Raw genomic sequence first — 25,228 nt, 5'->3', positions numbered from 1 at the left:
CCATCTGAATACGTACCATTGTCTTCTTGTTCCCTTATAGAAAATGGTTGAGAAGCTGCTTACTGGAATTTCTGTAGAACCCCATCATATATCTGATCAACTAATTCACAAATCTTTTTAAACAAGCTACATACTGAGTTGAGTACTAAATTAGTTGTGTAGTAAACACAATGATAAATTTGTTGGTACAAATGACGCAGTACCCCTAGGATCAAGATTGGGCATAAATTAACTATAAATAGCCAAAAGGGAGAGATGATTATTGCGAAGAGTAGCTCAATAGCAATAATTTCAGAAACCAGACAAATGAAACTCAATATGGGAAGATACCCAGCGTCTTGAGGTCGTAGTTTTATCTCCATATATGCAATGCGACGGACAATTGTAGCCATGAAGAAAAGCAAGACGATAGCAAAATGTGTATGAAGTGGTGAGACACCCAAGACTTGAAAGTGTAAATCAATTAAGGTTGTCGGAAACAAGGCAAGGTCACCAAGAAGCGCATGAAATGCTTCAATGAAAGAGAGTGCTTCATTACTGGCACATACACAAACAAGAAACCCTTCAGCTTTAATTTTTTTTTTTCTTCCAAACATAAGAAAATCAAAATCCACTTAACTTCCAAAAAAAAAAAAGAAGCATATCCCTTAAGCTTTATTAGGTTTCTCTCCAAAACATACCACAATGAGTGCAATTCAACATGAAGAGATGAACAAGCCACCAATTCATTCATCCGTACTACAAGAAATAATCTTTAACAATTTGTCTCATCAAGAATTCTTAAAATTCAGTCTTTATATGCATGTGTGACCATGCAGTGGTGAGTTTGTAATAATTGAAGTCATTCAATAAGCCATAGGTCTGAACAAGACTTACTGTTCCCAATACATGCATTAGTATTGATGTTGAAATACCCTCTCTTTCTCAAAGAAAAAGAAAAAAAATACCCTCTCAAAAAAAAAAAAAAAAAAAGTATTGATATTGAAATGTAAAAAACAACAACCAGCCTTAGTCCTAAAACTTTGGAATTGGATAGGGATCCTCATTTGTAATGTTCATCCATTTTTGTAAAAATTTCAAACCCTAGTTTTTTATATTCGTTTTATGTTTGTTTCGTCTAAGAAGTGCTTTCCTAATGGCAAATGGAGAGGTAGCTTACGGAAGCCTATCGGAGCTAATCTCAGGTGGGCAAAATGCTAAACTTTGAACCATGGATAGGCAAGGTGAAAATAGGCCAAATCTCAAGTGGGTTATTTGTAATTACTCCAAAAAAACCTCTACTAAAATTACTTCGTAGAACATTGCTGTCATAAAGAGCAATCTGAAGAAAGCATAAGAAGAAAGTTTCTTCGTTGTGAGAATCTTGAAAGCAAAAGGAAGATCTGAAGTAGAGATTTTCATGGAAAACTATGTATATTTGAACAATACTAAAGAAAATGTATGGGAGCAGATTTGAACTCTGGTTTTCCTCATAAAGGAGACTAGTCAATGCCACTAAGCTATATGACTCTTGGCATTCAAAGTAAACTGTATTAGAAGTGCTGAACCTCCTAGTTAACAGACACACACATACCTAGCGCCTGGGCTCTCTAGGCTAAGTTTCAGGAAGGCTGACATCATGGATAAATGATAATTTAATAACACAACCAGGCCTTGCTAACATAAAAATCTTAAAGGAGCCCAACCCTTAGGCTGCATTTGGGAGCATGCATTTAGATTTTGGATTTGGGTTTCAAATCAATCAAGGGATTTGGACATCATTATTTTGCAATTCATGGGTTTTTAATCCCTCGTTTGGCTCATTTATAGGGTTAGAAGTATTTGAATGTATTTCTATTGGTGAGGGAAAAAATAGAGTGAAAGTTACATATTAATCAAAGAACAAACAAATAAACGTTATTTCCATTTATGGTTACATAATCTAAAGTAACATAACTTTCTAGTGAAAAAAGACATAATTAACATATAATTGTAACGTGTAAGATACAAATAAATGTTAAATCTTAAGAAAAAATTTGTCACCAACACCATTCAATCAAACAAATAAATCAATTCAGCATCTGATGAACCCCCACCCCCCCCCCAAAAAAAAAAAAAAAAAACCTAGGAGTTCAACATCAGGGGCATAAACTCTAGTCAAAATCTCAAGCGTTGACTATCTTAAACCAACAAGCACAACAAGAAACCCAACTGGAAAAGGAATAAAACCCATCTCTTCTTCCTCTTTTTTCCATCTCATTCACACTATGTTTTCGTTGGATGCACAAATCTCATCTATCATAGGCCTTAAATATCAGAGTAGCTTGAAAAACTTAAAAGAAAACATACAACCATGCCAGTATAGAAAAATACCTTTTCCCCTTTCCTTGCTGCTAATTTTTAAAATAATCAGAATATGACCCAACAATGATAATGGGCAACTCTTTTCTTAAATCTTCAATGACCACAAAAACAACCAAACAAACAACACACACCTCCTTCCCCTTGAAAGAGGAAATTATGACTATTTGATAGAGAAATTATGTGGGGTTTTATGGTTTTCATAGGTAAGAGTAAGGGCTTAACTTGGGGTTGTATAGAAGAAGAAAAAGATAGAAATTAACAGTGCTCAGAATTGACACCAGAATTTAGCTCATGGGCTTTCTCCTGCACAAGTTTGGTAGTGGGAAAAAAATACTTGGCTACAACTTATTTTGGATTCCATACTTTTCTACAAACAAGTCCGGATCCATAATTGGAGGCAGATCATCATTTAGATAAGTAAACTTCTTACTATCAAAAGAAAATCCTCAATAACCCGGGCCCATTGTGCATGATAACTCCCCTTAAGACAAATCAAAGTGATAGAGAGCATATCAAAGGGGAATAAGAAATTGGGCTGCATACCTTCCTTGGATTCCAATAAGCACCCAATTAAGACAGAAAGTAAACAAGTGAATAAGACGCAGCACCTGTGAGCAACGCTAAAAACAAATAGCAACCAAAACAATGGCTGATACTCAGACGCAGTCCACAATTACCAAAAGACAATCACCCACACTCCTCACAACAACCCAGAAATTAGAAAAGCAACACGACAGTTCCAAACCAACATATTTGATGCAACCATGGAACATTAAAATGTTACCACTTTACAAATTTGCATATTCAAGATTTATTTTGTGGGGTCATGCTTGAAGTCTAGTTGAAGTAAAAGTCATGTGATGTTAAAGGTCTAGTTGTGTGTCTTTGGGTTAAAACAGTTTTTAATATGGAATTTTATTTTGTAAGTTATGGTCAATTTTGTATTTAGGAGCAAAGTTATAATTTCTGCAATCCCTATAAATTAAAGATATTTTGGTAGTTTCACAACTTTAGTTGAGTCTAGGATTTTTTAGGAGATCTTAAATATCTTACGTTTTATTTTCTTAGACTCCAATGAAGTGTAACATAAAATACAAAATTGACCATAATATGTTAATTAAAACCCATATTGAAACCATTTTAACCTAAGGACACATATAACTACACCTTCAAATCAAATGGTTTTTACTTTAATTGGACTTCACACATAGGCCCTAAGAATAATTTTGAAGTAATAACAAATTCATCTTCTATGGCTGCATCAAATCCCTAAAAAAACCAGTGACTCTAAAAGTAAAACATATCATGAATTAAGAAACCCAATTCACATAAAACAGATGCAAAATGAAAATGGACAGCCAAAAAAAAAAAATTCAATTATCCATAGCCGCTAAAGATAAACAGGCCTTCCAGCTTCAATTGATAATTTTAACAATTATCGTACTAATAAGTATCATAGACATAATGCTACACTAATCCTTCTAAATAATCCCAAATTATGCACATTCAGGAGCTAACCCCTAAGTACAATGAGCAATACAGGCACATATACGTCCCATGGCACTCATTTACCCCTTCAGCTTCTTCAATTCAAAAAGGTAGTGTCTTTTTCATATTTTTATTGGTAAATAGCAACTTGAAGTGAAGGCATTATTGAACGAAAGAGATGCCTGGTCGGTGAAATCTATGTCCCATTCTTCAGGTATAGTTTGTTTGATCACAGATCGGCAGGTCCTCCCCCGGCCCCCCCCTCTTTTGTCAGTCGTCTTGATACACTAGAGGGTGTTGAGCTAGCTTTCTTGAAGAGGCTTGATGGGAAAGAGAGGCGAAAAAGGAGAACTTAGGGTCCGTTTGGGAGTTTATAGAGGAATGGAATGGAATGATCATTAAAGGAATGGAATGGAATGGAATAGAATGGAATGAATTTAGTAGGGAAAGGAATGGAATGGAATGGAATGGAATGTGATTTAAAAATCTTGTTTGGATGTTATAAAATAAAGGAATGGAATGGAATGGAAAGTAAGTAACACCGTTTGGGAGTGATATTGGAAGGAATGGAATGGAATCATTTTATAATAACATTACTATTATACACCTCATTTTAAAGAACATAAAAAATAATCAATGAGAACTTATAATTGCTTTGAAATGCTTAGTATTTAGTGGATGATGTGAAACTAGTTAGCCACAATTGGGTCTGTGTTAGATTATTGAATTACAATATTGTTTTGTTAAGGTGAATAGATTGTATCACGCTAATCAATAATTTAACAAATGAAGATAATGGCATGAAAAATTAACAATAGTACAATTTCTTTATTTCAATTTGCAAATTTTTTTTAGGGGTTGCTAGTTTTAGATTGGATCTTTTTTGGCTGGTATGCTTTACAATGGATTTGATAATTTAATACATCTCCATCTCCTAATTTCATTAAGGAAAAAAAAAATTATTGTAGCTAAAAAACAAGTTATGTATATTTTTATGTTGTAAAGCAATTCACGCATCACATATTTATTCTCAACAAAATAAATATTGTCTAACAATGCAAACAAATATCTTTAAAAAAAAAAAAAACTCTGGTAATGAGTCATGCCAAAACAAAACAAAATAACATAATCCATTCTAAAACTAAGGTTGGCCAAAAAATCCCACACTTTTTTAAATTTTTAGGCCTAGACATCAGTGTCAATAAGACACATTTGCGCTCATGATCTGGGCAACCAAAGAACATCTCTTTATATGTTGGATTTTCCATCAAAAATATGTAGGCCTCAGGCATAAAAAAATTTATATTAAAAATAATCTACTCCAACTTATTAAAGTTCTAAACTACTATTATTTTAATTAAAATACTTTTCATTTTATTTTCTTCTCATTCTAAATTTTTTTTACTCTTGTTTTTTTCTTAACCACACACCTGTCCTTGTACACTAGCTTTAACATCTTAATAAGTTGTAAACAAATGCATAAAATATATTATGTATATATTTTGTTTAGACAGAAAGGGAATTGACGTTGATAAATTATAACATAGATTGATGGATAGAAAAGTGAACTATCTTGGTCTGATATTGGTTTTGTTATTTGCATTGCAAGAATTCTGTTGTGATTTCATGAATAAGTAGTGGGCAATAAATTTGTTTGAATTATTTTTGGCTAAGAATATATTCAATGAAATGCCTTGATTTGAATTGGGGCAGAGTCATGTTACTCGGTCCTAAGCTGAATCATTTTCATGTTCAGCATTAATAGTAAAAAAATAAATTTCTATGCTAACTCAGTGTATGATTTCCTGCAACAGTGCATTACTTTCTAGTTTCTTCTCATTTAAATTTTTTTTTACTCTCTTGGTTTTTTTCTTAACCACACACCTATCTTTTGTCTAAACTTTTACACTAGCTTTTGTAGACATTTCCTCTTAACCATACACGTGGTGAAGCCTTGGAGCTATTAACTAATTGGATGGTTGACTTAAAACTGCAAGTGTACGTAACACACCACTTGCTTCGTAAATAACAGAAGAATCAAAGAGGAAACAGAGTAAAAAACAAATTTGAGTTTTCCAGCAATTCCCACTTTCAAATTTCTAAATACAATTTTTTTTTAGCTGTACAGGTAACGGCAGTTTTCGTTTCTTTTCACTTTCAAGGATTTTAGTTGTACAGAATGTAGTTTGTTTTGGTTTTTAGGTGTACAAAAACACTATATATCACTCTCATGAATCACTAGCAAATAGTTCATAAAAATTAAAAAAAAAAAAAAAATAGCAAACAACCGAAAAGAAAAAGAAAAAGATAGACATACTTGGTTTGAGCAATATCTGAAAATTGCAGCAGACAAAAAAAAAAAAAAAAAAAAAGACCAACGGCAGTATCTTCACTTTGTAGAGGATGGACAATATTGTGCAAGAATTATAGCTTTATTTTTCTTACAGCTGAATGAGAAAAAAAAGGTTGATATTAAAGGGGTATTTTAGGGATTTTAACAAAAATTTCATTAAACCTAAATTCATTCCCTCCCATTCCTCCCAATTTTGAGGGGAACAAAAATTTGAGGTTTTGAGGGAAAAGGGAGGAATGAGCATTCCCTCCTAACCATTCCATTCCCTCCCACTTAAACTCCCAAACGAGGGAATGGACATTCCATTCCCTCCGTTAAAACTCCCAAACAAGAGGAGGGAAGAATATTCTAAAAATATTCCTTTTATTCCATTCCATTCCATTCCATTCCCTCCTCCCAAGCTCTTGGATTCCATAGCTAAGGATTACTTTGGTAGATTTTAGGTAAGGGTGGAGTAATAGGATAGGAAGTGAGTGTAAGATAGAACCTCAGGCATCTAGGGAAATTTTCACATATAATAATGGTGGTGCTAGCGCTCAAGACCATTTTGAAGGGGGAGTTGGATCATAAAGAAGAGTTTGTTCCTTTGCTTGAAGAAGAACAATCCTACCGGACTCATTTGAGATAGGAATGGCTAAACTTATTGTCCCAGGAAGAAAGCTAATGAAAGCAAAGGTCAAGAATTTCTTGATTTAACAGAAGTTAGTCAAAATATCGCTTTTCTCCATCGTACTATGATTTCTAGATGGCAGTCCAAGCTCCTTAATATAATTCCTATCGAACGGGAATTTGTAGTAGTATTGGCGAGGGTATAGAGAATAAATTCATCTAGATAAACATATTTATACCAGAACCCAAATCTTTTTGATAGGCGATAAAGAGCTTCCAAAATCAAAACCTTCAATCTGATCACTAAATTAACAACCGCATTGAAGTCGAAACTTATAGAAAACAAAAGGCAATAAATCAATTATGAAACAAAAATTGATCCAAGAAACAATCAAATTTGAAAGACGAAGACATAGAGAGATTGAAGCTAGAACCCAAACCCGTTCAGTCGGTGATAAATAGCTTCCAAAATTGAATTCTTCAATTTGATGGCTAAATCCAGAGCCGTATTTAAGCTGAAACTTGAAGGGAAAAAAAAATACAATTAATTATCGAATAAAAATTGATCCAATCATCCAAGTGACAATAAATTTGTAAATTTAAAAAACTAAGGACTAGGGTTAATAAATCTAGGACCCAAACCTGTTCAGTAGGCTATAAAAAACATTCAAAATTAAAGCCTTCAATCTGATCGTTAAGTTCACGGCCGCATTTGAGTTGAAACTGATTCAAAGAAAAAAAAAATTACAAAAATAGATGCAAAGTAACAATCAATCAAACATATAAATTGAATAACAAAGAAATAGATGCCTTGAAACTGACCGGGAAGGAGGCTATGTTAGGAATAATTTTGGTTAGGATTAAGGTTGAGGTTTTTTTTTTTAAATGGGTTAAGGGGGCTATGTTAGGAATAAATTCCTAACCTTTGCTGCTCGACGTATGTCGTTGTATGAAATCACTGGATTTTGGTGTTCTGAAATCCACGTTCCTTAACGCATCCCAGACCTGCAACGACAAACTTACATTGCCGCCGCCATTGAAGCTCACAACGCTTCTGTCCGCTGCCGAAGCCATAATAAATAATTTTTTTTTTTTTAAAAGGGGGAAAATTTGACGGTTGACAGTGGCACCAATTTGACGGGTAACGGGAAGCACAATCTCCTTTTCAGAGGAAAAACAAAATGAAATGAGGCTGGAGTATCTCCTTTAAATGAGAAGGTACAGTAGAGGGAGATTGAGATCAATTCACCTACTCTCACTCGCAAATATTTTTATACTTCTTACTTTTTATCTTTTAACTCCCTTTTAATCTATTTTATTTTATGTTGATAAAAATTTTTCTTCAAACTAGTTTAGACTCTCTAAACTTATCATATATTTTTTTTTATGTAAATTTTGAAAATCTAACTGTTAAATTTCATATTCCTTATGTTTTTAACATGCATATCAAATTTAGATCAAATCATTACTGAAAATCAGAGTGCTTTCACAAAGAGTCGACTTATTTCTGACAATATTTTGGTAGCTTTTGAATCTTTACATAGTATGCAGAGACACACAGGGAAGGACATCTATATGGCTATCAAGCTTAACATGAGCAAAGCTTATGACAAAGTGGAGTGGGATTACCTGTCTTCAGTCATGGAAAAAATGGGGTTCAATGAACATTGGATCCGCCTTATGATGCTATGTGTCAAAACTGTGACATATTCCATACTGGTAAATGGGGAACCCAAAGGCATGATCACTCCAACAAGAGGCATTAGACAAGGAGACCCTCTCTCGCCATTCCTATTCTTACTTTGCACTGAGGGTCTCAATAGGCTGATCAACCAAGCCTCTCAACAGGGCCACATAAAGGGTTATGCGCTTTGTAGAAATAGCCCAAAACTTACCCATCTTTTGTTTGCAGATGATAGCTTGTTGTTTTGCAAGGCTACCATAGAGGAGTGCCAAAGAGTCCTAGATATTTTAGAAGTTTGTGGAAGATGTTCAAGACAACAGATTAACCGAAGCAAAACAACGATCTTCTTCAGTAAATCTACTTGTGATGATATCCGAAATCAGATAAAACTGGCACTGGGGGTTCCAGAAATTGTTCAGTATGAGAAATACTTGGGATTACCGTCTCTGGTGGGCAGAAACAAAAAAGTAAGCTTCAATTACATAAAAGAGCGAGTTTGGAAGAAACTACAGGGTTGGAAGGAGAAACTCCTCTCACAGGCAAGAAGAGAAATTCTAATCAAAACTGTTGTCCAAGCTATCCTAACCTATACCATGAGCTGCTTCAAACTCCCGTTGGGTCTTTGCTCAGAAATTGAAAGTCTAGTACGGAAATTTTGGTGGGGCCAAAAAGGTGAAAGGAGGAAAATGCACTGGGTGAAATGGGAAACACTCTGCCTCCCAAAAAAGGAAGGTGGTATGGGCTTTAAGGATCTAGCCAACTTCAACGATGCTCTCTTGGCTAAGCAAGCTTGGAGATTACTTCATAATAAGGACTCCCTATTCTATAGAGTCTTTAAAACAAAGTTTTTTCCAGATTGCAGCATCTGGGAGGCACAGGAAACTAGCACCGGTTCGCATGCTTGGCATAGCATCTTAAAGGGAAGAGATGTTCTTCTAAAGGGTGCAAGATGGAGGATTGGCTGTGGAGAAGCCGTGAGCATATGGAATGATGCATGGTTACCATCCTTAGAGCACCCACGAGTTTTATCTGATATTGTTCCAGGCTTTGAAAATGGGAGAGTGTCTGACCTCATCAATCTACTCACAAGAACATGGGATCATAACTTAGTGCATGGATTATTGTCTCCGGATGAAGCTGATTTAGTTCTCAGCATTCCATTGAGTCGCATACCTGTGGAGGACAAGATCATTTGGCCCTTCACCCCATCATGTAAGTATACTGTAAATTCAGGGTCAAAATTTCTAACTAAATCCAATTTTGTGTAGAATCCTTCAGCCAACCAGCAGCGGCAAAGTGGTATTTGGAACCAGGTTTGGGGGCTTAATGTTCCAAATAAAGTGAGGCATTTCATATGGAGAATGTGCAAGGAAGCGATACCATCAAAGCATAACTTAATGAGGAGAAAGATCTTAGTGGAAGACAAATGTGAGCAGTGCGGAATGGAGTCCAAAATGGTGATTCATGCAGTATGGGAATGTACCAAGCTCGATGAAATATGGGAGGTTGTTCCAGGCTTTGAAGACCGAAGACAACATGCCATCTCAAATACTAGAGACCTGATTTCTGTTCTGCATAAGAAAAAGAAAAATCTGGAATTAATGGCCATGATAATGTGGACGATCTGGTACCGTCGCAACCAGCTCCGAGTCAGTTCAAATGAGTTCCCTAGATCACAGGTCCTCCGACAAGCAAATCAGGCCCTGGCAGCCTTCCAGCAAAGCCAAAGATCCTCATGCCAGCTCCCTATGTCTCCATGTCATCCCCTACAGACACAGTGGAGTCCGCCTCTTATGAATTGCTTCAAACTGCATTTCGATGGGGCTTCTTTTCTGGAGTTGGATAAGGCTGGACTGGGAATGGCCGTCCATGATAGTCAAGGGAACGTGATTGCTTCATTGTCGGAACAAGCGCCACTACCATTCTCCTCAGACATTGTGGAAGCCATGGTAGCTGCAAGGGCTTTGGTTTTTGCTCAAGAATTGGGTATAGCTGAATTCGTTCTTGAAGGAGATTCAGAAGTGGTGATCAACTCCCTTCGCAGCAGTGAAACCTCTTTCTCATCGTTTGGACACCTACTGGAATCAGCTAAGTCCATGCTTGTGTCAAGTAAGTGCATAAACTTCTCCCATGTACGTAGAAGCGGTAACAAAATAGCTCATAACCTAGCTAGACATGCTAGAAATGTCAGAGGTTTGTCAGTGTGGATGGAGGATGTTCCACCACACTTAGTTGATGTACTCTTCGCCGATCCTGGCTGATTTTATAAAAGTTTTAGTCTTCTTTCTCAAAAAAAAAATTTCTCAAAAAAAATTTAGATCAAATCAGATGTTATTTACTATTTGATCAATTAGCTTATTTTTTATATACAATTTTAGACTACAAAAATTTGAAATTATAACATTTATTTGATGACATAGCAATTGATTTTTGATCTTCTTCAAATTTTATAATCATTAAAAATGTAATAAGAACATGCAATCTAACGGTTAGATTTTTAAAATTCACACTCAATATAAAGATATATGATGAGTCTGTAGGGTTTCTTTCCAACTAGTTTGGAGAGAAACTTTGTTCTTTCATGATTATGATTGAAAGCTATTTATTTTTAACTTTCAATCTTGACCATTGATTACAATTACATCAAGTGCAATACCCTAGGTGTTACACTTGATCTCAATCCTAGTAGAGGGTCAACATGTGGGCCCACTGGTGTGTGATGTTCCCATGTAATGAAAGGGATCCGCTATATAGGACATCCTTTCACCTTTTAATTAGTAAAATACCACCATGCACGTGATAGTCATTTCATAAATATAAGTGTTTGTAAAGTGTAAGAGGCAAGAGTTAGAGTTCAAGTCTCCAAAAAGAAGTTTCACACACATATACACTTAGATTATGTTAAAATAAAATTTCTATATTGTATCAAAAAAAAAAAAAAATTAGTAAAATTTTTTGCTTAAATACATGTACCAACTAATGTTCCGTTTGTCTCAATAAAAAAGCATTATGGAAAGATAGTTTTTTATGTTTTCCAATAGCATTAGAAAAAATAATTCAAAGAAAAATTATTTTTAATTAACAAAAAATATATGGCTTATTTTAAGAGATTGTTTTTCACTGAATTATTTTAGAGAACAACTCTATCTCACAACAAGCTAAATAAGGGAAGTTAAGAGATTATTTTTCATCTCATTTAAGGTTGTTACCAAACATAGGAAAATGAAATAGTTTTATAGAAAATATTTTTTGAAAAAATAAATAATTTTTTAGAAAATATTATCGCCAAAACAAACAGAGTATAATAGTTAATCATTACAGATGGCTCAACAGATAAAGTGTTTTAAAAGTTAATTAATGTTTTAGTTTGATGGTAAAAAGTAATCATTAGAATCAAAAATAGCAATAATTTTTTCTTTTAAAAAAGCTAATTAGTACTAACCTTTCTATTTATATACATATTTGATATTTCTGTGATCATCACAGATTCACAGGATGCTTTTTTTTTTTTGTCGTTAAGCTAAATTCATTTTATTTTTGTGTGACACGTAACAAATTAGTAACTAGCAAGTGGGATTTAGATCCGCGGTACAACCTTGTATCTGCTCCCTTTTATATCCCCTCTCTTCTGTACGGGCTTGTTTCTAAATACAAAAAAAAAAATATATTTTAAAAAGTCCATATAAAAGTAAGAAAAGTCTTTCTAAAAAAAAAAAATGGTAAGAAAAGTATGGAAAAAGTACAAAAATAAAAAATAATAGGTTAAAATATATTTCTATTCAACGACTGAGATTATAATTAGATTTTTTAACTTCTCATCCTACTCATTCGTTCATTATCATGCAAAGAAATCCAGATCTCGTGACTAGGTACAATGATATGGTTAAGGGTGGCAAAGTAATCTCAAACTCATTTGTCTACCTAAACCCATCCACTCTAATTGAACCCAAACACACCCAATTATTAGTTGGGTTAAATGGACATCAACCCAATTAGACCCAGTGATTATTGGGTTTTAACTAAAAACCCATTGAGGCCCATTTAACCCAAAAACAATATACCCAAATTCAACCCAGTCCTTCCCATTTAAAAAAAAAAAAAAAAAAAACCCTTAGATGTTTCAGAGTTTCAAGGTTTTCATTTTCCTTCATTTTCTCAGCCTCCAAACACTTCTCTCTCTCTCTCTCTCTCTCTCTCTCTCTCTCTCTCTCTCTCTCTCTCTCTCTCTCTCTCTCTCTCTCTCTCTCTCTCTCTCTCTCTCTCTCTCTCTCTCTCTCTCTCTCTCCCTCTAGAACTCATGGAATCCATTGGAGTACTCATGCTCATCCTAATGAACTCGTACCTAGAGCAAGAGCTCCAGAGGCACTACAACCTCTTCAAGCTTTGGACAGCCCCGCAAAAGCGGCAATTCATTAAGGAGCACGCCACTTCAATCCGCACCATCATCAAAAACGCCTTCGCCGGCATCGATGCCAAGCTGATCGAGGCATTGCAGAGGTTGGAGATTGTGTCGAGCTTCAGCGTCAAAGTGGACAAGATCGACCTCACGAAGTACAAGGAGAAGGGGATTAGGGTCACGTACACCCCTGACGTGTTAACTGAAGACGTCACTGACCTTGCCATTGGGCTCATGTTGGCTGTGCTGAGGAGGCTGTGTGAGAGCGATTAGTATGTGAGGAGTGGGAAGTGGAAGAAAGGAGACTACAAGTTGACTACTAAGGTTTCTCTTCTTTGCTTTCATTTTTGCTCTCTTTTTGAGTTTGTTTATTTTTTATCTCTCTCCAAACACTCCAAATCCAATGCAGAGAACACTTCGCCCTCTGATCCCAACATCCCCACCATTCAATCTTTAACGAGAGAGAGAGAGAGAGAGAGATTGGAATTTTCTCAAGAAAGTTAGAGAGGGAAAATGAATGAAATGAAAGTTTCTTGGAAATCAAACAGAGAGAAAGAAAGAGAGAGCAGAAGTGAGAGTTTTTTGGTCAAAATTGAAGTGGGGAGGCAATGGAGGAGAAAGAAAAAGAAATTTTAAATATAAGAAAAGTTTTTTCTTTTTCCTGGGAAAGTAGAGTGGAGACTAGAGAGTGGAAAATGGAATCCAAGAAAGTGGTGGGGTTTTCACTTTAATGGCATTTTGGTAATTTTGATAATTGGGTAATTGGGTGAATTAGGGTTTACCTATAATAATTGAGTTGGATTGAATTTAGGTTAGAAACAATTAGTTAAATGAATTTTAATGGATAAATGGATTTTATATACCCAACCCAATTATATCCACTTCAAACTCACCCATTTGACACTCCTAGATACCAATCCATAAAAAGAGTACTATTCCCATAACCATATTTTGGAAAAGAGCAATTTTAATAGCACAATATTTTACACCATTTTAACTACAGTTTGTCACGTGGTGACGTGGTGAATTAGGAGCAGTGAAAAATAAAATTGTAACATGAGTTTACACTTCTACCCCTTATAACTCAATAAATTATAACAAAAGTGATACTATTATTTCTGTTATAGGAAAAAAAACCTGGAATTAAGTGTCAGCATCTGATGTTTTAAAAACAAAAAGCTCTGAATTGAACCGTTTCTAGAGGGCCTAGTTTGAAGCCGCAACACCATGGAAATCCCGCAGCAACGCGCTCTCCTCGAGTCTCTCATGTCATGAGTACCAATCTCCACGACGTCATTAGATATTGTCGCCAAGCTTCGGAAGAAATTACCAGAGCTTGTTTTTTAAGCATATATATTAGTGCCAGGGCTGGAGGGGGCCACCAAAGCTTACTGGGGATTTAAATGGTTAGTTTCCAAAGGATTTCGGTGTGAGGAATAACTGTTGTGCTTCATCAAAGAACTAATTGGCTTGTCCTCGACGAAATGTGTGGATACGTACGTAGTTTTGACCCCGCCCAGTGAGATACTCAAATCTCATCTCTGCAGAGACTTTGTGTACTAGCTAGGTATACATAACTCTCACCGTGTCATCTTATTCCTAAGAGCTAGCGTACGTATCATCACAGCCCTCCATTCCAGTAGCGCTTCATTTATTGCAAGCTAACTTCTCTGCGTAGATATCAGTTAAACTTGATGAACTTTTAGTGGAAGGTGGTGGTGTTGGCTGATCCGACCAGAAGATAGTATGTATGTATGTGTATGTGTATATATATATATATATATGTGGGGCCCAAATGATTTATGGGCCAGGCCCATCTACCCGGGGAGAATCCAAAGGCCCAAACCAAGGAGGACTATGGCCTAAGCTCGACAAGATAGCCTATGGATACCGCCGAGAGCAGTTCAGTCCTCGGCAGACCCAAAGTCCCCCCAGAAAGAGGGGTAAAAACGGTATAGGACTGAAACTTGGAAGAAAGATCTAAAATATTTAGGGAAAGCTGCCCTTACTGCCATTCAATACTCTTAACCTGACATAGCCGCGTTCTTTGGCTTTTACAACCACCCCCAACGACTTTGGGTATGGGCTGATGGGACAAATATCAGCCTTGGAAATGTTGACCCTATACGTGAACGAAGAACAGTGAACACAGGTGGATATAAAAGGAAAAATCAGTAACCTAGAGAGGGGGCTGGGAAAAATGGCCAAAAACCAGAGCCTCCCAGCCCACCTCCAGGAGAAAGACTCCATGGGTGAAGATAACCTAGACACGCACGAATACCATAAAAAACCCACCGCCTGGCGATCAAGGCCTAGCCTTTTAAACCCACGCTCTACAAATGATATTGTTTGGGCCTTTTTACGTAGCGCGAACCCGATACTGTTACGGTCCGTCGTGAATCGTGTCCTTACAATTGGCGCCGTCTGTGGGGAAGGCTTGTGTGTTAGTATAGGAGGTGGGTCGATAGAGTTTCTTTGTTATTTCTAACCGTTGGTTATAGAGTTCTAGTATAAAGTTCTGCTAGGGGCTACGTTTCTTGACTAGGGGCTTGGCTGAGGAGCTAACTCCCTTAAAACTAAGGTCCCCCGTAAAGAGCAAACTAGGCACTTGGTAGCGTTAATCGTATGGATAAACTCTAGGGGCTTGGCTGAGAAGCTAACTCCCCTAAAGCCAAGATCCCACAAAAACTAGGTTTTGGACAGAACCAAGGCATTGCATAGTCCTCGGACTCAAGCCTATGGGAAAACCAACTACCTGGATGAGGAAAACTAGGTTTTGGACAGAACCAAGGCATTGCATAGTCCTCGGACTCAAGCCTATGAGAAAACCAACTACCTGGATGAGGAAAACTAGGTTTTGGACAGAACCAAGGCATTGTATAGTCCTCGGACTCAAGCCTATGGGGAAACCAACTATTTAAAAAAAAAAAAAAACTATGGCACATAAATCTCAAAATCCATCCGAAGAGAACTCCTCGTTAACAGTTGGGTTAATCCCTTAATTGCACGGATTCCCCGATCTACCTTCAGATCCCCAGTACCAAAGGGGTTGATGCGATACGGTGCAATATATTACCCAAAAGCACAATCAAAGTCCCTCGCTACTCGGTTACCCTCTCGGACGAATTATTTAGAGTTTATCGTTCTCGGACATTGGTCTAGCATGCATCGCACAGCACTCAGCGGTTATCCCGGTTAGTTCCAAGAGTTTAATTTATTGAGGATTACCCTTGTTATACTTGATAATATTTATGAGTTTAAACCAGTAGGAATCTGTGTTAAGGCATTTTTCTGCCCGGAATATCATTAAGGGCAAGCTTACATTTAATATTCATGCACCAAGTAGTTGTTGCAGAGAAGAAAAGTATGTATAAAGAAATAAACACATCTTTTATTAAGACAAAGGAACAGTACAGTGTACAATGAAAAGCTGAAACAAGCTTACATTAAAGCTAACTACGTAAGTAAAGAAAAGTACAAGAAAATGAACATAAAGCCGAGGAGGTGGCACAGAGGAGAGGTTGGCTACTGCTTCGAGACCTTATTTCTCTTCAATGCTTTTGCACGCCCATAACTCAGGCAGCAAAAGAACCCAACTTGAGCCTCACACCGTTGAAGGAAAGGTGCAGGGAGCCGGAAGTTGAGGAGCCTTCACCAAAAATTTGCCTGCAACAAGGCAGAGGCGCTGATGGCGGAGAATCTTTCTTCTGACACACCAAAATTCTGGCATGAACAGAACCTGCTTCGGATTTTGACTAAAAGGGGGAGAAACACCCTTTCCCCTCCGTCGAAACGGAATGTTCCCTTGAATTTACGCCTCCTTTGCCCGTACCTCACTACTTTGAGTCTCAGGAGGACACGGCGCCTCCGTGGCGGATAGAGTTCCTTTTCCCCAACCCTCGCCTCAAACATGATATACTAAGGGAGGAAACTGAAGGATTTGCACGCAGGTAAGGCAACTTTCTCTCCTATTTATTTAAAAAGATAAGGTGGTGGCATTTAATTCACGCAGCGTCCCAAGGAACGCTACAGACAAAATGTCTCTGGCTCGATTTCCCACGCCATCTGCAACCATGAGATTAAAGGAGTCTCGTGAAGGCGCACCTCGAACACTGGGACGCCAAAAAGTACCGCGTGACCAAAGACTACGGAAATACCTCTTAATTTGTGGGCCCAGTAAACTTGCGGCCCAGGCCCGTTCTGCATAGGGGCCTAGGGACAGAACCAAGGCATTGCATAGTCCTCGGACTCAAGCCTATGGGAAAACCAACTATCTAGATGAGGAAAACTAAGTTTTGGACAGAACCAAGGCCTTGCATGGTCCTCGGACCCAAGCTTATGGAGAAACCAAGTACAAAAAAGAGAAATTACAAGTTTTGGACAGAACCAAGGCCTTGCATGGTCCTTAGACCCAAGCCTATGGGGAAACCAAGTACAAAAAAGAAAAATTACAAGTTTTGGACAGAACCAAGGCCTTGCATGGTCCTCGGACTCAAGCCTATGGGGAAACCAAGTAAAAAAAAAAGAAAGAAAAATTACAAGTTTTATAACTGCTCGGATGGGAAAAGTCCCCGGCTCAGATACTGTAAAATGTTAAGGCCAATAAAAGTGTTAGGATGATGGTGGGGCACTCCACTATTCGGTAGCCTAAGGGGGCTGTTCATTTTTGCGGGTGATATGTCTTCAAACGATTACTTCCTACACCGCATAGAGCATCCAGTTCTAATCTCGGCATTTTTTCGGGCAATTACCGTTATTCATAGGTACGCATTGCTAGTTCAAGCAATTCTGTTAAAGTTGTGGTGACTTCTTTTTATTAGCAAGTATTTTGGCCTTAGTTGTCATCGATTCAAATGCTATATTATTGTGCTGAGCAGCGTTTGCAAATTTGTAAAAACATAGAGACAGAGCATGCGAAGTAAAATAACAACAATTTTTATTAATATGAAAAATTATTACAACGTACAAAGAAGGGCTCAAACAAGCCTATACAAAAGGTGAGCTGCCGAAGCAACCCTAACATTTGCAGTACAGATAAGTAAACAGCCAGGTGTCTTTTAAACTCGTCTTCAAAGTCTCTCCAATTTCTGCCTCAGTATTGCTCATATAAAAAAAAGAACCTTCTTTGGAAAAAGATGAAGGAGAAGGAAGAAGAATTTGAAGGAGAAGGAAGAAGAAGATGGAGGAGATGAATGAAGAAGATGGAGGACATGAGTAAAGAAGGAGGAGAAGAAGAGAGAAGAGATGAAAAGAAAGAAAAATGAGCAAAAGAGGGAGAAAGAAAAGCACCAGGATGGAACTGGTGCTGGGAAGATTAAGAAAGGGAGGCAAAAGGAGGCGCCAGTGAACGAAGAGAGGAAGAAGCAGGGGCACTTAGTCCCTGCCTCGATCCTAACTCCCAACACACTGGAGCCATATTAGGTATGCTCATGAGAGCGCGGTTGGTACTGATGATGGGTGTTCTCGACTCAGTCACGCCGAAAGTTTGACGTGACGAGTCCCTGCTTCGGATTTTGGCTGAAAGGAAGGTAAGACGAATCTTAAGCCTCCGCCATCCTTGCCCTGATCGAGCCATTTCGAGCTTTATTAGAACATGACGCTTTGAGGAGGGGTATGGTTTCTTCATCATTTGTTATGGTGAATGTACTATGATTTAGTGTATAACTACTGGGTTAAGTAAACGCTAAGGGAGGCAAAGGGTTTCAAATCTCAGAAAAATAAAAGGGTCTCTGCACGAAAGTGATAGCCTCCTACTTGTCTTCTTATAGGAAGAGCAAAACGGAAGGCATTAAATTCGTTCAGGTTTCCAAAAGAATCTGAAAGCGAAGATGTGTCCGTTCTATTTCTCCGCCTCGTCAGACGAACCGTCGAATGTAAATGAGTCTCGTAAAGGGAAGTCATTTAAAGCGTGTTTTGAATAATCAAACGACGAGAACGCGTCAGGAGTAAAATCAAAAAACGCCTCATAGATCAGTATATTTCTTGGACAGATGGAAAACCATCAGCATTAATGAAGGGCCGAATTAAATGAGCCATCATAAAAGTTCGGCATTACCAAAACCCCCTTTCCAACCAAGAGGTTGGACAGCCAGGTTTTGAGGGGCTATTGTGGGGCCCAAATGATTTATGGGCCAGACCCATCTACCCGGGGAGAATCCAAAGGCCCAAGCCAAGGAGGGCTATGGCCCAAGCTCGACAAGATAGTCTATGGATACCGCCGAGGGCAGTTCAGTTCTCGGCAGACCCAAAGTCCCCCCAGAAAGAGGGGTAAAAACGGTATAGGACTGAAACTTGGAAGAAAGATCTAAAATATCCAGGGAAAGCTGCCCTTACTGCCATTCAATACTCTTAACCTGACATAGCCGCGTTCTTTGGCTTTTACAACCACCCCCAACGACTTTGGGTATGGGTTGATGGGACAAATATCAGCCTTGGAAATGTTGACCCTATACGTGGACGAAGGACAGTGAACACAGGCGGATATAAAAGGAAAAATCAGTAACCTAAAGAGGGGGCTGGGAAAAATGGCCAAAAACCAGAGCCTCCCAGCCCACCTCCAGGAGAAAGACTCCATGGGTGAAGATAATCTAGACACGCATGAATACCACAAAAAACCCACCGCCTGGCGATCAAGGCCTAACCTTTTAAACCCACGCTCTACAAATGATATTGTTTGGGCCTTTTTACGTAGCGCGAACCCGATACTGTTACGGTCCGTCTCGAATCGTGTCCTTACAATATATATATATATATATATATATATATATATATATATATATAAAGTAAATAATAAAAAATGAAGACAGTCGTCGGTCGAGTATTTTAAGTATTAACCTGTCATGGTTGCTAATATTAACATCACGTTCGGCAATGGTAATTCTCTCCATGTTCGACTCCATGCGCGCGTCTTCCATCCATTCTTTGAGGAGACGTGCTTTGCTTCAGCCTTCAGGCCTCGGGAGCGACCACTCTACACACTTTATATTTTTCGATACGGCAACGCCTTGGTTTAATTTCGTTCGTAACTTCGTAATATTAAAATAATTATATTAATAATATGAATGTGTTGACGATAAATGTCCCTATAGCCCAAATAACCGCGTTCGTACCGTTCTCGTAAAGATTTTTTTTTTCCTTTTTTTGATAAGCTACTACTATAAAGATAACCAGCAAGACTATTACTATTATTATTATCATTAGGGAAATGTTAACCGTAGGGTTAAGGGCCCAAATCATATATTGGGTTTTGGGCCTAGACTGAGAACATAATGGTCTGAGGAGGAATAAATAGTTATAGATAATTCTAGTTTAGAGTCTCATAAGTAAGGAATGAGTGGAAGGTGGTCCGAGGAGGAATTTATCCTCGGAAATGATAAATACTGCTCAAATATGCATCCCAACAATCAGGGTGGTCTTCCAAAAAGCTTTAGTGATAGGAATGTGCATCATGGACATACGAGAAGGAGGGGAACTCAAAAATATCTAAGGGAAAGTTGTTATCACCACATTGAGTACACTGCAGCTACTTTTCTAGCCGCATTTATGTGGAGAAGACCCCTGAACAGTGCTGTTTTGGCTACCACAATTCACAGAAAGTCAAAGAGGATGTCTGATGGAACAGACACTTAAGTAAGGGCTCAAATGATTAACAAGAGTAGGGTCAAGATGGAACAAAGGGAGCTATATAATGTAAGAGACCCTCCATGAGGAGGGGATCGAAAAAAAGAAGAGAAACACTGTAGCAATTAGGAATCAAACTTGTAATAGAGCTTCAAAAGCAATTTATAAGAACCAATCTCCTCAAACGTTACCAATGATATTTTTCCTTAGTGTAAATTCGTTATCTTCCTTTCTTTGTCATCAAGATCTGTGTACTTGCTGCTTAATTCATTAAAACTCAGTTTTCCAACTCATTCTCTACAAATTTATTGTTTTGGGCTTTTTGGGCCTAAGTCCATATACCTTTTAGGCTAGGAGTTCAAACCAGGTCCTTACAAATGGTGCCGTCTATGGGAAGAGTACTCGGGTGATAGTGAGTGTAGCGTTCAACCATGGTAAGTTCAAGTCCACACCAGACAGAATCCATAGGATCCCAACGTGAAAATCCTTTTGTTAACCTCGAGCAAAGAAGGGCTCAGGAGGGGAGTGTGCATACCGTCCAGTCCGATAGGAGTCAGCCCTAGGATAAGAGCCATCTTTCTCGTCAGGATGATACCAAAGCCCTGCAACTGGAGGTTGACCATCTGAAGAGAAAACTGCACCATGCACATCGAAAGCGAACCCTCTTCGACTCCGACATCTCCTCTGATGATGGAGAGGATTCCAGTTAAGCCACATGAAGAGAAAACATATGTTCTTTAATTAAGCCACATGCAACCATCCTGAAAATTTTATAAATATATATGGTTGGTTCAAGTTATTCTATATATAACTCTAAATAATATTTCATTACTGTAGGGGTGATAGGCCCTGGAGCCCATATTTATGTATATATTGGGCCAAGGGCACAATCTGAGGACATTAAATAATCCGAGGATGGGTAAACAATTTCTTAAGGATCCGTGTTAGTGAGTGAAGAAGTGAAATCTGATTAAAGTCATCCAAAAGGGTAGTCTGAGAAAGAATCCCTCCTCGGCTAAGTAAGGCCGAGGTTAAAAGGTGTGGTTTGCCATCAAAAGTAACGTTTTGGATCATTCCATGAGTGGGGATAAGTATCAGGAAGGAACATGATAGAGGAAAGTCATGAAATATCTCAAGGGAAAGCTGCTACCATCGCATTAATTACTCTGCAGCTAACTTTCTAGCCGCATTAATAAGGAAGTGATACCTGAACAGTAACTTTCAGCCTTACAACTACTACCTAAAAACTTTATAAATGTGATGATGGGACAAGGATCAACACCTACAATCTGATTTGTACATGGAAGGTGGAGATGAAAGGGAAAGATAGTATAAAATGAAAGAGAGACTCTGAGAATGGGGGATCAAGAACTAAAGGGAAAAACACCGTAGCAATCAAGAATTGTATTTTTAATCAAACTTGAGAGAAATATATAAGAACTAATCTTCTCGGACTGTGTCGAGAACGATTTCCTTTAGTTTAAACCAGTTTTCTTCCTTTTCTTGTCATCTGAATCCACTTTATTTATTGTCCAACTTATTAAAACCCAATTTTCCAACCCACTTTCTATAAATTCATTGTATTGAGCTTTTTGGACCTAAGTTTATTCATCACTTGGGTAGAGGACTCAAATTGCGTCCTTAACATTACTTAATAATTTTTTATTAAATTAATATTTAAAAAATTATGCCGTTAAATTACATGTTTAACATATCAATTATCGTGTTAATTAGATATTATTTACTATTCAATATAGAAAGTCATCTTTTATACAATTTTTAAATACAAATACTTCAAATTTAAATATTTAATCGATAATATTGTTATATATTTGTAAGGACACAATTCTCTGGCGGCCCAATAAGGATGTTGGGCTCGCGCATGAAAGATCCCTCACAATATGATTTGTAGAGAGTGGGCTTGAAAAGCTAGCCGTTGGTCACGGGGCGGTGCCCGGTCCTGGTTTTAGAGGAATTCGTGTAGAAAAAGGATTTGGACTTGAACGTTTAAGCCCCACGGCATCGCATCCTACGGGATGGGCCTCCTCGGACTTAATCCGAGGACCATTAGGGTCTTACCCCGGTTACCCGACGGTGGGTTTTTTCTATAATCTCAGGTGTTGTTGAGATGTTCTCACCCAGATCGTCTCCCTTTTTTGGAGGTGGAATGGGAGTCCCCTTTCGATTTACTTACTTTCTTCTTTTATACTCGTCTGCGTTAACTGTCCTTCGTCCACGTGTAGGGTCAATCTTTACAAGACTGATATTTGTCCCATCAGTCTAATCCCAGAATTGTTGGGGATGGTTGATAAGGCTGCAGAGTACGGCTCTGTCAGGTGCAGAGTCTTATCTGGAAGGGTAGTAAGGATAACTTCCCCCAAGATATTTTGGATCTCCTTACAAATTCGTTCCTATACCAGTTTTACCCCTTTATTCCGGTGGGATTCTGGATCTGCCGAGGACTGAACTGTCCTCGGCTGCCTCCCAAAACTGTTTTGTGCTCTGTATTGTAGAGCTTGGGCCACAGCTCTCCTCGGCTTGGGCCTTCGGATTTTCCAAGAGCAACTGGGCCTGGCCCTTAAATTATTGGGCCCCACAATAGCCCCTCAAAACCCTGCTACCCGACTTCTTGGTTGGAAAGGAGGGTTTTGGTAAACCCGGGCCTTCAGTATGGCTTTATTTAATTCAACCCTGCATTTAATGTGGGTGGTTTTCCACCTGTCCAGGAAACTCGCCGGTTTACCAGGTATTCCCTTTAATCCGTTCGTAATCTACTCCTGCCGTTTGGCTGTCCAAGATGCGCCTTTAATGACTTCCCTTTACGAGGCTAATTTGCGTTCGGCGACTCATCTGATGAGGTGGGGAAGTGGAACGGACACACCTTTATTCTTCAGATTCCTTTTGGAAACCTGAATGAATCTAATTCCCTTCGTTTTGCCCTTCCTATAAGAAGGCAAGCAGGAGGCCATCACTTTCGTGCAGACTCCCTCTCATCCTTCTGAGATCTGAAACCCCTAGCCTCCCTTAGCGTTCACTTAACCCCATTGTCATACACCCAATCAGAATGCGTTTACCATAACGAATGATGAAGGAACCATACCCCTCCTTAAAGTACCGTGTTCTAATAAAGCTCGAAATGGCTCGGTCAGGGCAAGGCTGGCGGAGACTTAAGATTCGTCTCACCTTCCCTTCAGCCAAAATCAGAAGCAGGGACTCATCACGTCCAACTTTCGGCGTGATTGAGTCAAGAACTCCCATCATCATAACCAACCGCTCTCTTATGAACTCACCTAGTATGGCCCCAGCGTGTTAGGAGTCAGGACCGAGGCAGGGACTAAGTGTCTCTGCTTCTTCCTTTCTTCGTTCACTGGTGGCCCTCTCCGCCTTCCTTTCCTAGTCTTCCCAGCACCAGATCCATTCTGGTGCTTTCTCTTCTCCCTCTTTTGCTCCCTTTCTTTCTTTTCATCTCTTCTCTCTTCTTCTCCTCCTTCTTTACTCATGTCCTCCATCTTCCTCATTCATCTTCTCCATCTTCTTCATTGATTTCTTCCTTTCTATTTCCTTCTCTTTCATCTTTTTCCAAGGAAGGTTCTTATCATAACATGAGCAGCATTGAGGCAGAGATTGGAGAGACTTTTGAAGACGAGTTTAAAAGACGCCTGGCTGTTTACATATCTGTACTACGGATGTTATTGTTGCTTAGGTAGTTCACATTTTGTATAGGCTTGTTTGAGCCCCTCTTTGTACGTTGTAATGATTTTTCGTATTAATAAAAAATTGTTGTCATTTCATTTCGCATATTCTGTCTCTTTGTTTTTATAAATTTGCAAGTGCTACTCGGCTCAATAATATCGCATCTAAATCAATGACGACTAAGACCAAGATACTTAATAATAAAAAGATGTTGCCATAACTCCATAACTTTAATAGAAGTGCTTGGCACAATAAGGCCGACCAGTGAAAAGTAATACTTACCCACGCTAGCCGAGGAGATAACCGAAGGCTTGATGCCGTGTGAGAAATAACCATCTGAAAACATATCACTCGCCAAATGAACAGCCCTCTTAGGCTACTGAATACTGGGGCGTCCCACCACCGTCTTTACACCTTTGTTGGCCTTAACTTTTTATGGTGTTTAAGCCGTGGACGGAGTAGCCTGACATTTTTTTATCAAGTAGCCCATCTTACGGAATTCAAACCTCTTCTTATCCAAGTAGTTGGTTTCTCCCATTAGCTTGGGTCCGAGGACCATACAAGGCCTTGGTTCTGTCAAAAACTTGTAATAATAATTTTCTTTTTTAGTTGGTTTCCCCACAGGCTTGAGTCCGAGGACCATACAAGACCTTGGTTTTGTATAAAACTTGTAATTTCTTTCCCCTTTTTTTTTACTCGGTTTCCCCATAGGCTTGAGTCCGAGGACCATGCAAGACCTCGGTTCTGTCCAAAACTTGTGATTTTTTCTTTTTTGTACTTGGTTTCCCCATAGGCTTGAGTCCGAGGACCATGCAAAGTCTTGGTTCTGTCCAAAACTTGTAAGGTTTATTCTTTGTACTTGGTTTCCCCATAGGCTTGAGTCCGAGGACCATGCAAGGCCTTGGTTCTGTCCAAAACTTGTAAGGTTTATTCTTTGTACTTGGTTTCCCCATAGGCTTGAGTCCGAGGACCATGCAAGGCCTTGGTTCTGTCCCTGGGCCCATATGCTGAACGGGCCTGGGCTGCGAATTTACTGGGCCCA

At 38.5% G+C, this 25,228-nt stretch overlaps 1 long non-coding RNA gene and 1 pseudogene across 1 annotated transcript; one reads left to right on the top strand and one right to left on the bottom strand.

Moving 5' to 3' along the window:
* Positions 1-131: 131 nt before the first annotated feature.
* Positions 132-8,008, bottom strand: LOC115963102. Its single transcript, XR_004085698.1, has 4 exons — positions 7,717-8,008; positions 7,436-7,516; positions 7,234-7,308; positions 132-537 (listed from the first exon to the last, which is right to left on the bottom strand). It is a non-coding gene; the product is annotated as an uncharacterized LOC115963102 (long non-coding RNA).
* Positions 8,009-12,774: 4,766 nt separating this feature from the next.
* LOC115964354 lies at positions 12,775-13,678 on the top strand (annotated as a pseudogene).
* The last annotated feature ends 11,550 nt before the right edge of the window (positions 13,679-25,228 follow it).

This window comes from Quercus lobata, chromosome 10 (genome assembly GCF_001633185.2).
Source record: "Quercus lobata isolate SW786 chromosome 10, ValleyOak3.0 Primary Assembly, whole genome shotgun sequence".
Lineage (NCBI taxonomy): Eukaryota > Viridiplantae > Streptophyta > Magnoliopsida > Fagales > Fagaceae > Quercus > Quercus lobata.
Note: the sequence above shows the minus strand (reverse complement) of the source record. Positions and strands in the feature narration are given on the sequence as shown.